This window comes from Phycodurus eques, chromosome 7, assembly GCF_024500275.1.
Source record: "Phycodurus eques isolate BA_2022a chromosome 7, UOR_Pequ_1.1, whole genome shotgun sequence".
Lineage (NCBI taxonomy): Eukaryota > Metazoa > Chordata > Actinopteri > Syngnathiformes > Syngnathidae > Phycodurus > Phycodurus eques.
In genome coordinates this window covers 10,292,203-10,308,681 of record NC_084531.1, presented here as the reverse complement: position 1 = coordinate 10,308,681, position 16,479 = coordinate 10,292,203, and the positions used below count along the sequence as shown (strand labels likewise).

At 43.1% G+C, this 16,479-nt stretch overlaps 1 protein-coding gene across 1 annotated transcript in view; it reads left to right on the top strand.

The window, feature by feature from the left end:
• Nucleotides 1–13,032: 13,032 nt before the first annotated feature.
• Nucleotides 13,033–16,479, top strand: part of grik4 (glutamate receptor, ionotropic, kainate 4) — a 395,044-nt gene continuing 391,597 nt past the window's right edge. The window contains exon 1 of the mRNA XM_061681761.1: nucleotides 13,033–13,514. The gene's annotated coding sequence lies outside the window, so the exon portion shown is untranslated. The remainder of the gene's footprint in view (nucleotides 13,515–16,479) is intronic.

The window sequence follows — 16,479 nt, the reverse complement described above, 5'->3', positions numbered from 1 at the left end:
CTTATTAAATACAGAGTGAGCAGGGGCCTCATGTACAAAGACTTGCGTGGATTTCTTCCTAAAACATGGCGTACGCTCAAATCCAGAAAACGTCGTACGCGCAAAAGTATTCCGACGTATGAAACTCTGCGTACTCATGAAGCCAAGCACATTTTGCTTCGTACGTTCCAATCAATGAGCAATGGAAATGAGCGCACATGTCGGAGTAGCCGACTCCTCCCTGTCCACGCCCACATTTGAATATGTAAATCATATTTAAATGAACCCTGCACCTGAGATTCCGATCTCTGAACGATCAGGAAAAAAAGGAAAATGAGCAAGGGAATGAAGAAAAATATTTTTTCTGAATGTGAAGTTGCTCAATGAAGTGGAGGCGCGCACGAAAATCCTCTTTGGGACGCTGTCCTCCGGTGTGAACAACATGCGAAAGAGGTGTGCGGCTGTCAGTGCTGCGGAGACAGAATAGCGGTGAACTAAAAAAAAACAAGTGGTGAGACATTAAGGTGGATGTGAAGCGGAGGACAGCTGCCCACCGCCAAAGTGTGGCCAAAAAAGGCAGAAGAACCGGCGCGGAGGGCCTCACCCCGTTCGAGGAGAGAATCGCTGCGATCGTGGGTGACGCTGCTCTCTCAGGGGTAATGGGAGCACATGTGGCGGACTATGATCACCCCACAAGGTTAATACCATGTATTTTTTATAACTCATAACAAATGTGTTCATACAGTAACCTACACTCAGCGCTGTGAGATAAAGGTTCGTGCGTAAATGTTGTATGTGTGGTATTAGTAATAAATATTTTGAATTCAAATAGAAGCACATCAGCATATCAACGAGGATATCTAAAAACTTTGACTCCTTTTTGATGACTCAATTTATTATTTTAATACACAGGAGAGGACACGCACACTGACAAAAAAAAAAAAAAAACATATATATATTTTTTTTTTAATAGGAGAAGATGGGTAAATTATGCCAATTTAAACACATTTTAATCATGTGCAACTGATTTACATGTTCAAATGAAGTCAATTCAGAGGACTCTTTTTATCAGTGCATGTGCTGGAGTCACGAAGCGATTGTGAGGGCAATAGGCAGCATAAATGATCGCCTTGATCAATTAGTAGGTGTCCACAAATATCAGTGGTTCATTAAATACACTGGTTAAAAAAATAATTCTCAGTCCTTGCCTCAATTGCATTGTTGAAATCAAATGTTGCCGGGCATGAATTGTTCATCAGTGCTAATTAATCATGTGTCTCTGGTGTGCAGATTTATGAGAACAGTTTCCCAGCATCGCTAAGTGTCGCCAAAGCAGCAAAAGCTGCAGAAACGTGCGTACGCCAGCCATGCAGTTGGCGTGAGGCACCGCACATTTCCACGGTCATGTCACTCTTGATACATCTGAACTTTGCCGTGGAAAAGAACGGACGCCGCGTTTTTGTGTGTGTCCGCGGACCTCGTGTATCTATCCTCAGCCCCGATCGTTTGTGTGCCGACCCGTGGGATGTTTAAAAAAACATAATGATGATGATAATACTGATCATAATAATGCCTGTTTTGATAACTTGGCACAATGGGAAAAAGAAAACAACAGCAACCTCTGCACACAAAGTAGTTCCTTTTATATGAACTTGCAAAGTATTTGTACTGAAATTAAAAATAGATAAATAAATAAAATCACTGTACAGACTATTAAAACAATGTGTTACTATAGCTTTGCTAAAACTTTTAACTGAGACAAAATGTATTGTGATGGTGCGTATCCTTTTGGTGTGCACGCGCTGGCCACCAAGGGGCTGTATAATACAGACCTACCGATATACATGGAGACGGTCACAACTAAACTCACTCAGTAAGCTGCAGTAATTTGTTTATTTTTTTGGGGACAAGAAAGAAAGTTTTCCTGTCAGTATTTTGATAGGGTCTGTCTACATGTGTTGCTGCACACTTTGTGCTCTTCATATATGTTGCTTAAAGTGTCATGGTCTGTGTTTTGGTTTGGGTTGTGTTTAGTTTTGTTCCATGTTTGTCGTGTGCTCATTAAGTTGTTGTGTCCACCTGTTCTCGTCTGCTTTGTGTCGACCAATCAGCTCTCTCCAGCCACTCATGTCTTGTCCAGGTGTTCCTCGTTGTCTCGTCTATCTGTTTGTATTTAGTTCCCTGGTTTCTTTCAGTTCTTGTCGGTTCATTGTCGTTGTCACATGTCTTTGCCATGTCATAGTCGTCAGTTGTCTTTATCGTTGCGGTATGTCATTGCCAGGTGTCATTTTCCCTATCTATTCCACGTCTTACTCACAGGTCATAGTTTGTTTCCAGTTTTAGATATTCAAGTGTTTCTTTGTTACTTTGGTTTGGTATCTGTTGTGGGACTTTGTTCACTTTTCCCTTTTTGAAGATTAAATATTATTTTGAGACTCCCGCACTCCTGCCTTGCCTCCCTGCTTCCCTGCAATTGGGTCCACCATGTTCTTGCCTTGCGTTACTCGCCCTCGCCCTAACCACGTACGTGACATAAAGGGTTATAACACTGCCACATAGATGCTATTCGTTAGCCTGTCTTTTTTGTTAGCATTAAGCTACGCAGACTTTCCGAAGCAAAGCTGTGCAGTTGTTTTAAATGAACAATGCAGTATTCTCTTTGTTTTATGTTTAGGTTGACAGTCAACTGCAATTGCGAGTGGTAATAAACAGAACAGCCACTTTTTTGAAAAATTATTCGCTATAAACCGAAATGCTCCTGCTTGTTTTGAAGTGAGCTGAGTTGAGCTCACTGCGACCATACAGCACTTGTATCTCAAATTTCTGCACATAAAAAACTCAAGCTGGGTCACTCGTATTTCAAGGCACCACTGTATTGCAGGAATCATTCATGTTGCCGACAACCAAAATTTTGATTTTATTTATTTTTTTAAATAAGGCAATATATGAATGTGGAATATCTTGCTACTCTGAATCTGTTGCGTCATTGTTAATACTCCCTGGTTTACGTCCCTCCGCGTCGTCCCCAAGAGATCTCAATAACTCAATCAAGATCTCGACCAAGGTAGACGTATTTTTTTCTTTACGTATTTTTTTACAGCTTGTCATCATCTGCGGAGGTTGAGAAAAGTACTGGTAACAAGCGAGAAGAAAGTACACATACAGTGTCTTTCTTCAAATGTAGGAAATAAAAATAATAAATTTTTCTAAGGACTTTTTATCAAGTAGAGTACAGATATCTGAAAAAACTACTGAAGTACAATAGTGGAGGAGATCCGACATTGTCAGCCTGCGGTCCGCACAGATGCGACCACGAATACGTGGACCGCTTGGCCCCCAGGGGTGCTTTTGGGACAACAAACTGTTATTTGCTCACACTGTCAACATACTGCACGAGGTGACTCAACAAGGGTGCAAAATGCTCCACCTGCTGCCTGATTCATCACTGATAAATATTTAGTAAGTAACTCCTTGAAGCCCTGTCTAAAAGTGACATCAATAATGCAAGATTCTTTCAAGGTGAAGGCTTTTGCTCTGTGGACATGCATCAGTTTTGTCCTATATGTCATATACTTATTGTGTGTGTTTGTGTGTGTGCGCGCGCGCATGCGTGCGTCATGTTATTACCCAAAGGGTAACATCATGGTGCAGTATGATTTAGCAGCAATCATCCATAAACACCGGGACATCATCATTGGCCATCTGCGCTGCTTTGCTGTGCGTTTGGACGACCACCAAGACAATAATGTGATTAATACACTGCGTCACATACTGACCCACTTCACTGTCAAGCAGCCGCCGCATTACATCCTCGCATAGGAATTTCAACTTTTGAGCAACTTTGCAAAAAGTCTTACATCTTTACTGTTGTCCTTCTGTCATAAGTCAAACCAATGTTGAAGGTACAGAACATTGTCAATTCAACTGAAGCCGGTCTGGCAGGCTGCTATTATAACTCATAACCTATGCCAGCAACATTTCTTGACCAGAAGTCTTACCTTATGCAACTTACCTTATGCAACATTGTTCGTGGTAATCGTTTATTGTTTCTGACTGCTTCCAGTCGGGTGGATGTTAACTTCGAGCTCAGGGCCTACATCAACAAACCTTGACCTCTGCTTTTAGTGGTGCAAAGCATCAAAGGATCCTGTGGTGTAACAGAGTTATTTTACAGGCGCGTATTTATTGTGAAGGCCGGACTTTACCGCTTACAGGATGTGTTACACCGCGCGAGTGTTGCAGAGTGGACTGACTCGTGCCAGGAATTGTGAAATGCACCTTACCGACTGTTGAACCATTTATACAAAATACAACAAATCTGACTTGAATGTAGAGCCACGCGCATTAGTTCTGCATATTGCGTCGGCACACAATTTTAATAATTATAGCATTGTATGTGAGGAGAAAGCATTACAGAAAATTGATGGATGGATGAGCTTCATTCAGTGGGTGGGGGGCACAGCGGGATCAGACTCAGTGTTCCTGGGGTACTGGATCCTGCTTCTGCAATGTAAATTGGAGGTAAGACACTGAGTGTTAAATTGAGGTGAAATTGTATGAATTAGACATTTCTGCCCCCATTTAGTGTTGCTGCTGGGACAATATACTCATTATATCACGTATGTGGAAGTGTTTATAAAAATAAAAAATAAACTGTATACTAAAAATAAGAATGCAAATACAGCCAGCAGAAGAGGTTTTAATCTTAAAAAAACAAACAAACACATTTTTAAACATTTTTGTTTTCGAGATGAGATTAAACATATAAAGAGGGTGGTTCTGTCTCATGCAAATACCCAGTACGGCTTTCGTTACCATGTCAGATGGTAGTGGCACGAAGGCGTATTGCCAACTTGGCAACTTTATTTCTGTATTTATTTCTATTTATTTCTGACTTTTTAAAAAACTTTTTAAAACTTTTTTTTTAAGCGATGCGCAAAAAATCCAGCAACCTTTTGTGACGATATTGGAGACTTGTAGAGCAGTGATTCTCAAAGTGTGGTAAAAGTACCACTAGTGGTATGCGAGCTCCCGCTACTGGTAACCGAAGGAATTACTGCCTAAAGTTCAGTTGTATTTAACTTTAAAGTTCAAAACATTTGCATTTAATCTTTAAGAATTGCTTGTTTTAAAGCATTAATTTAGGTAAAAAAAATATTTAACTTTTAAATGGAATACATTTTAATTTATCATTTACTCATTATGAGTACTGTTTTTAAAAAAAAAAAATTTTTTTAAATCTAATATGGCTATCGGAAAACTTTACTAAAAGGAAGGAGAGGGTTGTTTGAGGACACAAAGGAGCCTGTCAATGCATCACAACTTGGAATGCAAATGAGGGAAATTGCTGACAATCCCTGTTCTGATTTGTCAGTGATGTATATTCCCACTCCATCCACATTGCCAGCTCCAGTCAATCAATATGGCAGCAGGCGACAGACCCGACCATTCTATGACAATGTGTCCAGTGCTGTGAGCTGCGCCCTTTTGTATTGACATTTAGGCATCGGGAGCTGGATTCACAATTCGCAGGTGTCCAACCCACAATTGTTAATGAAGCGTCAGGCACTGAGTGTAAATGCAACCCTATGCGGGGCACAAGCCAGTGCAAACTGTAGGCCGGTCCCAAGCCTGGATAAATGCAGAGGGTTGCGTCAGGAAGGGCATCCGGCTCAAAACTTTGCCAAACAAATATGCGCGTTCATCCAAAGAATTCCATACCGGATCGGTCCTGGCCCGGGTTAAAAACGTCCACCACCGGCGCCGTCAACCGGTTGCAGAAGAAGTGGGACACTGAGAGGACCGAGGAGAGGCGAAAGGAATACATTGATATGCGACATAGGGCAAAGGTAGAGATGGCAAAAGTCAAACAAGAGGCATATGATGACATGTATCCCAGGTTGGACACTAAAGAAGGAGAAAAGGCTCTATACAGGTTGGCCAGACAGAGGGATAGAGATGGGAAGGATGTGCAGCAGGTTAGGGTGATTCAGTATAGAGATGGAAATATGCTGACTGGTGCCAGTCGTGTGCTAGATAGATGAAAAGAATATTTTGAGGAGTTGATGAATGAGGAAAATAAGAGAGAAGGAAGAGTAGAAGAGGCAAGTGTGGTGGGCCAGGAAGTGGCAATGGTTAGAAAGGCATTAAAGGGGATGAAAAATGGAAAGTCAGTTGGTCCTGATGTCATACCTGTGGAGGTATGGAAGCATCAAGGAGAGGTGGCTGTGGAGTTTTTGACCAGCTTGTTCAGTAGAAATCTAGCGTGTGAGAAGGTGCTTGAGGAATAGAGGAAAAGTGTGCTGGTACCCATTTTTAAGAACAAGGGGGATTTGCAGAACTGTGGGCACTATAGAGGAATAAAGTTGATGAGCCACACAACGAAGTTATGGGAAACAGTAGTGGAGGCTAGACTCAGGACAGAAGTGAGTATTTGCGAGCAACAGTATGGTTTCATGCTTAGAAAGAGTACCACAGGTGCATTATTTGCCCTGAGGATGTTGATGGAAAAGTACAGAGAAGGTCAGAAGGAGCTACAGTGTGTCTTTGTGGATCTAGAGAAAGCCTATGACAGAGTACCCAGAGAGGAACTGTGGTATTGCATGCGGAAGTCTGGAGTGGCAGAGAAGTATGTTAGAATAATACAGGACATGTACGAGGGCAGCAGAACAGTGGTGAGATGTGCTGGAGGTATGACAGAGGAATTTAAGGTGGAGGTGGGACTGGATCAAGGATCAGGCCTGAGCCCCTTCCTGTTTGCAGTGGTGATGGATACTATTTATCTTCACTAGGGTCGGGGGCATGCTGGAGCCTAGCCCAGCTGACACTGGGCGAGAGGCGGGGTACACCCTGAACTTGTCGCCAGGTAATCGCAGGGCACATATAAAAAAACAACAACCATTTATACACACATTCACACCTACGGGCAATATAGAGTCTTCAATTAACTTACCACACGTTTTTGGGATGTGGGAGGAAACCGGAGTACCCGGCGAAAACCCATGCAGGCACGGGGGAGAACATGCAAACTCCACATGGGCGAGGCCGGATTTGAACCCCGGTCCTCAGAATTGTGAGGCAGATGTGCTGACCGAGTCTTTCACCATGCTGCCAGTACTGTAAATGGGGGGGGTGGGAAATCTAAAGGACTGGCTTTTGAATCTTTTTTAAACAGGCTGTATGCAATGCCACAAGCGGTTATGTGTTACTGGTACATTGAATTTTATGTTTTAAACGTTGTAAATTGTATTTTTATCTAAGTCAGTTATTCTTTTCTATACCACTAGAGCGAGCCCGCGTACCACACTTTGAGAATCATTGAGCTAAACGGTTTAACTACTGTAATGGAAATTTTGACAGAATCTACACGTGATCAGATAATACCTTTTGCCCTCATGGTGAAGCGGCATGTGGCCCATCATGCAATGCACTGTTGCAAGTACTGTATCTGTAAACAATTGTTTATGATCCCGAGGCGCCTCATGTTTAATGTTGTGTGTAGTTAAGTGTGACAATAGCATGATACTGGTTATAAAGAACCCTGAGTCAAATGTTCATTTTAGTCTATGCTGCGGACTGCTAAGAAAATGGGTGTTCATAATTTCGACACCTTTTATTTAAAGCATCCAAACATTTTTGAACCAGCCCCCAAAAAGAATCTGACTCGAGAATTGTTTGGAACCGGAATTGAAATAAGGAACCGGAATCGGGACGGAATCGCTGAAATTGTAACGATGTCCAACCTTAGCTAAGAATGTCTTGGATCTGAAAAGAGTGTCACATCGAGTGATGAGGCTGAAATTGAGGGTGTTATGTAATGTAATTCGTGGCTATGCTCTGCAGGTAGGATGTGACCAAGAGGTGAAAGAGAAATTCTGGAAGGAGCTAGACAAAGTAGTTCTGAGCATCCCAGACAGAGAAAGAGTTGTGATTGGTGCAGATTGTAATGGACATGTTGGTGAAGGAAACAGGGGTGATGAAGAAGTAATGGGTAAGTACGGTATACAGGAAAGGAACTTGGAGGGACAGATGGTGGTAGACTTTGCAAAAATTATGGAAATAGCTGGACTGAACACTTTCTTCCAGGAGAGGCAGGAACATAGGGTGACCTATAATAGCAGAGGTAGAAGCACGCATGTGGATTACATCTTTTGAAGACGATGTCATCTGAAGGAGGTTACTGATTGTAAGGAAGTGGTAGGGGAAAGGAGCTTCCAGAAGACGGCACCACTACAGCCAAGGTGAGCGGAGAGACAGGCAAGAGAGTACTTGGTGTATCTTCTGGTAGGAAAGGGGGAGAAGGAGACTTGGTGGTGGAACATCAAAATACAGGAAATCATACAAGAGGTTAACTAAGAAGAAGTGGGACACTGAGAGGACTGAAGAGAGGAGAGAGGAACACATGGAGATGCGACGTAGGGCAAAGGTAGAGGTGGCAAAGGCCAAACAAGAGGCATATGATGACATGTATGCCAGGTTGGAAACAAAAGAAGGAGCGAAAGATCTATACAGGTTGGCCAGGCAGGGATAGAGATGGGAATGATGTGCAGCAGGTTAAGGTGGTTAAGGAAAGAGATGGAAATGTGTTGACTGGTGCCAGCAGCATGCTGGATAGTTGGAAATAATACTTTGAGGAGTTAAAATAAATGAAGAAAGTGAGACAGAAGGAAGAGTAGAAGAGGCAAGTGTGATGGATCAGGAAGTAGCAATGTTTAGGAAGGGGGAAGTTAGAAAGGCACTAAAAAAGGATGAAAATGGAAAGGCAGTTGGTCCTGATGACATTCCTGTGGAGTTATGGAAGCGTCTAGGAGAGGTCGCTGTGGAGGTTTTGACCAGTTTGTTCAACTAAATTCTAGCAGGTGAGAAGATGCCTGAGGAATGGAGGAAAAGTGTGCTGGTGCCCATTTTTAAGAACAAGGGTGCTGTGCAGAGCTGTGAGAACTTTTGAGGGATCAAGTTGATGGGCCACACAATGAAGTTATGGGAAAGAGTAGTGGAGGCTAGACTGAGGACAGAAGTGAGTATTTGCAAGCAACAGTCCAGTTTCATGCCTTGAAAGAGTACCACAGATGCATTATTTGCCTCGAGGGTGTTGATGGAAAGGTTTAGAGAAGGTCAGAAGGAGCTACATTGTGTCTTTGTAGATTTAGAGAAAGCCTATGACAGAGTACCAAGAGAGGAACTGTGGATGGTGATGAGGTTAGACTGGAACCACATGGACCATGATGTTCGCAGATGACATTGCGATCTGCAGGGAGCAGGTGGAGGAACAGTTAGAATGGTGGACACATGCACTGGAAAGGAGAGGAGTGAAGATTAGCCAAAGTAAGACAGAATATATGTGCATAAATGCTACCTGAACAACATATCATCCCATTCGTGTGTGTCTGTGATGGATCTCCCCCTGTGCGTTCTGTCTGTCCTGATGTATGCTCATGTGATTTGGCCACTTAGTTGGGAGAATAGCATACAGCCTACTCGATGTCCAACGTGGCTCGCTTTATCCCACAGGGGGCCGATGAAAAATTTATATCAGCTCTACCCACATTAGTAGTATACGCAAATATCCTATTACAACCCAATTTTATATCCAGCCGCATATAATAGGGAGTCGATGATGGAGTCCCACTTGGAGCATACTGAATCCCCTTTTGCACCAATAATAGATGAATAAATGACTTAACACAGGAGCTCAAAATTGCATTTGTGATAATGATCTGCGCAAATCGTCAAGCGCCTTTCTGCTGATTGCGGGATAATGCTTTCATTCATCGTTGCGCCTATGACGAGGGCCCTGGCTATTTCCCCACTAAGGGTCAGCTCTGTGGAATACAGTAGCTGTAACCCAGGAATGACGCGAAACAACAACTAAAAAGATTAATCCGTGATGTGCTATGGAAGAAAATATCCCACAACTGATGTTCCCATCGCGCTTGAACGTGACAGGAATGCAGCTCCTGTCAGCTGTGTGTTTAATGGTGAGGCTCATCTGTATGTTTCTCAAGGCTTTCCTTTTTGTTCCAAAAAGCGCTTCTTCATTAAGGGCAAGTAAGAAAGTGGATGAGAAAAAGGCTTTGTAAGGTTATGATTTGAGCATTAGTCAGTTTTTACTATAGTAGGATTACTCCGAAACTTAATCGATTACAGTAGTTGAGTTTTCCCCCTCACACAGGCTATTGAGTCCTAACTAAACCTTGTTGCATGAACTGAAGAAGCCTGCTCGGACGAGTTGCCAAACGTCCTCTCAGACAACCACAATAGTCCAGTTGCGATTGATTCAACGCACCGAGAATATTCACAGGCCACATTTAGTACATTGAGACGATAGAAGTAAAACAAAATGTTAAAAAAAACACGTGACACACGCAAAAAAAGTACAGAGGTTTCCCTAGTATGTACCAGCCAAAGTACTCATTTTTTTTTTTTTTTTTTTTTTTTTTCGGTATAGAAACAACACTGTGGTGGCAATAAAATCAAGGAATGTCTTGAAAGGCTCGAAGCTGATCTGCAAATGTCAAGAGATGGTTCCATGTGATTCTTCCCAAATCTCTCAGCACATTTAACTGTGGTATATTACGACAACACACAAACACACACACACAGTGCGGCACGGTGGACGACTGGTTAGAGCGTAAGCCTCACAGTTCTGAGGACTGGGGTTCAATCAGTTTGCATGTTCTCCCCGTGCCCGCGTGGGTTTTCTCCGGGCAGTCCGGTTTCCTCCCACATCCCAAAAACATGCATTAATTGGAGACTCTAAATTGCCCGTAGGTGTGAATGTGAGTGCGAATGGTTGTTTTTGTTTGTATGTGCCCTGCGATTGGCTGGCAACCAGTTCGGGGTGTACCCCGCCTTCTGCCCGATGATAGCTGGGATAGGCTCCAGCACGCCCGCGACCCTAGGAGAAGCGGCTCAGAAAATGGATGGATGGACATTACGACAAAACGATTCCTCTGCTTGATACAAATTGCATCCCTTACTCCAGGTTATAACAAAAACAGGTGACCATTTTGTGCATCCCTCATCAGAAGTGTACACTGCAGGATGAACCATTGAGGCAGCCACAGTAGTGTGACCTTCATGAACTCACATTCCCTCCCACCCACACGTTGACAGGTGTCAAAGTGCAAGGTCGAGGCTGTGGGATGTGTGTTGATGGAAGGTCAGCGGGATTACAGAGGTTGCAGTGTACTTTTCACCCGAGTTAGGGAGGGAGAACGCTGCTGCTTTGTGTAAATGATACTCATCTCATCTTGTGTGTCTCATCTCCGAGACGCACAAAAAAAAATATCATAGCAGTGGACAAATTCTGTAGATGTTCCAGTTCGATAGTAACAGTAGACGTAGTAGTAGATGTATGGATGGCTATGTTGTCAAATGTATTGATTTCCAATGCAGTCGCCTCACATACAGAAGCAACTATGCATTGGGTTGGGTAATGCTCTTTCAGAGCCACCAGATGGTGCTGTTGTAAAATGTGTTACTTTGTCATGTAAAGTTAACCTCTACATAGCTGCAGTACCCCCCCCCCCACGCCCGTTTTTTTCTTCTAAACTTATTCTTTGTTATTTCCTGTAAAACTTGCTTATTCATTGTTTTTGTGCTCAGGTCAAAGCCATGTTCTACAGAAAACTATTGGTGGGATCTTGGTGCCAAGCACCTGTGTTAAACTGAGGGGAAGCGCTTCATCTAGGCAGTCAGGCAATACCTTTGTCCACTGATGCCTCACCAGGGTACCGAGCGAGATTAACATATTTATTCAAAAACTTTTTGTGTAGGCATCAGTTACTCTGTGATTTTCGTTGTTCGCGGGAGGGCTCGGTCCCTAACCACTGTAGTGATTCACTGTGGGATAATTGTGCATAAGAAAACTTGTCTAGCAATCTTTATACTATCGTTCTTTAGACTAATGTTCAAATTGTGACTTGCTGTTCCTGCCATCACTCTTTGTCTTTGGTGTCTTTTTGCACAATTATAAAAAAATAATAATAAAAAATTGTACCGGCATCACCAGATAACGAGCAACCCTTAATTGCTCAGTGACTGTTTTTCTCTATGTATCAAAAGTATTCTCTTTCAATTGACTGTCTGTTGTCATACTAGTGCGGCTCCAACTACCGGAGACAAATTCCTTGTGTTTTTTTGGAGATACCTGGCAAAATAAAGATGATTCTGATGTGTGGGGCATTTGTTACCAACTGTGTTACATATATTGCTGATTGGAATTGTATTGACCAGCAGAGGCGGTCCTGGACCGGATGGCGCCCTTTGCGATGAGCATCAATTGCGCCCCCTTGGCCAATTGTCAATGAGGTGAGGGTTGGGTTGGAGTGCTGGCAGAGATTTTGTTTTGGTTTATTCTCAAAAGAGCAGCTCAAAGTTTATGTACCTTGTGCGATCACCGTCAATTGGGCACCTATGGCTGATCGTCAACGGAGGTGGACGGGGCGCGAGTCCGAGTGCCGCCCCCCGCAGAATGCCGCCCTCGCCGGCTGCCCATATTGCCCATAGAAACTGCCACTGTTGACCGGCACACCCTAATTTTTCAGTCAAACATGTGGGACAGACATGTTTCTTCCTGTGCTTTCTCTGTTGTGTGAGGTGGCAGAAGAGGAAGGCACGTCCCCCAGTGCCCCCCCCCCTCCCATTCTGCCGCCCCTGGACTGGTGTCCTAATACTTTTGTCCATAAAGACAACACAACAGTTCCCCCCCGCCCCTATTTTGGCTAATGTTGAGGGTATTTGGGGTACTGTTTCCTGTACAAATGGACTTGTCTTCTTGTATAAAGACACCTTTAATGTTAAATGCTAAGCCACATGTTTGAAGAAGATCAGATCAGCAGATTGTTGTAGGATTATATAGAATACGTTAGCGAGTACGATTGCTTTTCACGCCTGGTCAGCTGTGTTGAGAGGATTGCACCAGTAATATCATTTGTGTGTGTGTGTGTGTGTGTGTGTGCACACGCACGCGCAAAAGGAGAAAGCGCTCGCGCCTCCTGCGCTTCAGCTCAGTCTGCTTTGCATCCTTCTAGCGGACTGCAGTGGGGGCAGTCGAGATGATGGGACGACACACATACTCGCGCACAGACATATATACGTACACACATATACACACATAACTAAACATGTAAAATGAGGTTTGGAGCATCAATCAATTTGGAGTGAGGGGGGGGGGAGGCAACAGTAAATGCCTTTTTGGATGTCGCTTCTGTTGCGCCTCAGTGGGATGCGGGATGCGCAGCATGACTGGTGCGCGCGTTCAAATGAGCCCAATTGATGATGTGGACCCCCGGCGATGTGGTTTTACTGCGATGGTGAGCAAACATGCAACTCTTCCTCGGCTCCGTACGGACTGCTCCTCTTCGGGGATGATGAGCATAGACTCTTTGCATATTTGGATCTTCACTTTTGATCAGGAATGAACAACATGTGCACAACACTTGGGCTTCTTTAATGTGCTCGTCTCTTAAGGAGGAATAGTTGTCTTTTTCAGGGCGGGAGAAAACAAACTGAAAGGAAAGAAAACCAGGCAGGTAAGATACTTTTTATTGTTTTATTAGCCTACTGCCATACTTTGAACGCAAATGAAAACAATTAAAATCCCGTTTTACTCCTTCAATTTCGCCATTCATCTTTGTACCAGCCTAATTACTGCAGGAGTGCAACTTCATGCATCTGTCTATCTATCTATCTATCTATCTATCTATCTATCTATCTATCTATCTATCTATCTATCTATCTATCTATCTATCTATCTATCTATCTATCTATCTATCTATATCTCGCTCGCTCGCTCTCAGTCTGTCAATCGAGTTTTCCTCTCCCTCTCTTTCTGTCCATTGCCTCCCCCTTGTGGACCAATCTAGTTTGTCTCCAGCTCGCTGAAAGGTAGGCAACATACAGCTTGTGGGCCATATATGGCCTGCAAGAGCATTTATTGTGGCCCATCATGCATTTCTGGAATACAAATTAAAAACCTCAGAGAAATTGTTGTAAAAGCAACATTGAACCCACACATAATTTTACTGTATAATGATATACATTTTAGTGTGGCCCTCGGATAGGGGTGGGAATTGTTAAGAATTTAGTGAGTCACATTCCATCCATCCATCCATCCATTTTCTGAGCCGCTTCTCCTCACTAGGGTCGCGGGCGTGCTGGAGCCTATCCAAGCTGTCATCGGGCAGGAGGCCGGGTACACCCTGAACTGGTTGCCAGCCAATCGCAGGGCACATACAAACAAACAACCATTCGCACTCACATTCGCACCTGCGGCCAATTTAGAGTCTCCAATTAATGCATGTTTTTGGGATGTGGGAGGAAACCGGAGTGCCCGGAGAAAACCCACGCAGGCACGGGGAGAACATGCAAACTCCACACAGGCGGAGCCGGGGATTGAACCCGGGTCCTCAGAACTGTGAGGCTGACGCTCTAACCAGTCGTCCACCGTGCCGCCGAGTCACATTCCATTATCTATATTGGTCAATCAATCTGATTTATTATCGATTCTCCTTGGGTCAGGTAATGAAATACTACAAATTGATATATGATATAATTGACAAAATTAAAGTTTTGCAAGTATTGCAAGTAGCCCTGGTGTGAAATAAAGCCAAACTTTGGAGTGCTTCTGCCTCGACCCCATGTTGGAAAAGTTTCGAACCAAAATACACTTGCATGTGACGTCATCAATCATTTGCTGAAGAAGACGAATTGATAAGCAGAGCGATAGGTGAACAAACAAACGATTCTGAAGAATCAAATCACCGGAAACCATTTTTTAGAATCCAAATCATACCTATGGAGCACAGCGGTTAGCATATCTGCCTCACAGTTTTGAGGTTCTGGGTTCAGATCTTAGCTCAGTTTGCTTGCGCTCCCATTTGCTTGTGTGGGTTTTCTCCATGTACTCTGACTTCCTCCTATATACTAAAACCATGCATATGTTCGATTCATCAAAGACTCGTAATTGTCCATATAGGTGTGAATGCTTGTTTGTCTATATGTGCCCTGCGACTGACTGGTGACCAGTCCAAAGTCAGGTGGGATAGGATCCACATATCCTACGACCCTAGTGAGGTTAAGCGCTATAGAAAATGGAATTAAAGAATTAAAAATAATCTGTAACTCGATGGATCGATGTCTTCCCAGCCCCTGGTTTTAAAGCAACAGTATGTGACTTCTATGCGCAAACAAAGCCTTTCAAATATGTGATGTGATTCCTTTAACATGAGGTATAGAGTACATTGTTCAGGGTGCCCTCTCTTGATATTTACTGCAAGGTGTGTCTGTATATAATAACGCATCTGTTTATCACTCTCATAAAGCGTAAAAACAGCAAAATGTGAATGCTGCCTAATTAGGACCCCAGGCAGTAGGATGTCTAAACAACAAGAAAAGAAAATCTGTGTCTGTATTGGCTCAGACACTTTTGAGGCAAGCTGGAGCATTTTGCGCGTTGATCCCAAAATGAATAAATGCCGTGAGCGAGGTGGCTGGGGCTCATCAGTCAGATAGTCATTCAACAGAATCAATTTGCAGTGAAGAAGTTAATCTGTTGCCAGTTTAAGTTGAGGTAGTGTGCAGCAGCCTCGGAGGATCACTTCCATTATGCCAGTGAAGGGTTTGCTGCACATCTATGACATAGTGTCCTTTAAATGGTGTTCAGAGTGATAGGACTCTACCAGTGTTTCATGTACTGGATAATAAGGTATTCAATAATTTTTTTTGTAGGATTAAAAAGATACAAGTGATCACTATGACAACCCGCTTCTGTCCATATCATTTTGTCACTTTCTTTTTCCAAGATTGGGATCACGCCTTTGTGTTCTAATTTTGCACAGACCCACTTTGTCCTCTGATGTATGAGCTCATCGTTAGCCTAATAGCATAGTTGTGGAAGTCATATTTGAATGGTTGTGGGAGACACGGAAAATCTCAATTCTTAGTAAGTGCATTGGTATTTTATATTGATTTTGTAACAGTAAGTTAAAAATGTCTTGGGCAATTATACTGTACTATTAATCTAACAATATGCAGGGCATGGAGGCACTTTTAATCGTTAATGGAATGAATTAAGGTGACGTGGTTCAGATGTCAGGATAGTAAATTAGCATGAACTCCTTTGGATCATAATTATGAAGTCATGATAGTGATTGACTCATTTGAATTGTGTGGCAAGGAAGGAGGGTTAAGAGGGCAAAAGAGCTGGTGGCCACAAACACAACAAGAACAAAAAAACATTGTGTGTGTGTTTACAGTTCTTGTAGTGTACTCGCACGCCACACACTTAATGATACTGTATCTCCGTCTTGTCGTACCAAGACTGACCTTTGAGAGGCGGCATGGTGCCACAGGGCATCCAGACTGCCGGAAAATTCTAAGAAAAAAAAGAGTAGAGCAGCGGACCCCCTGACACATGCTGTTTGGCACCTGTGGATACACCTAGTCACAGAATTTTTTATTTGATTTTTTTTCTTCCCCAATTTTTAAACTTTTTTT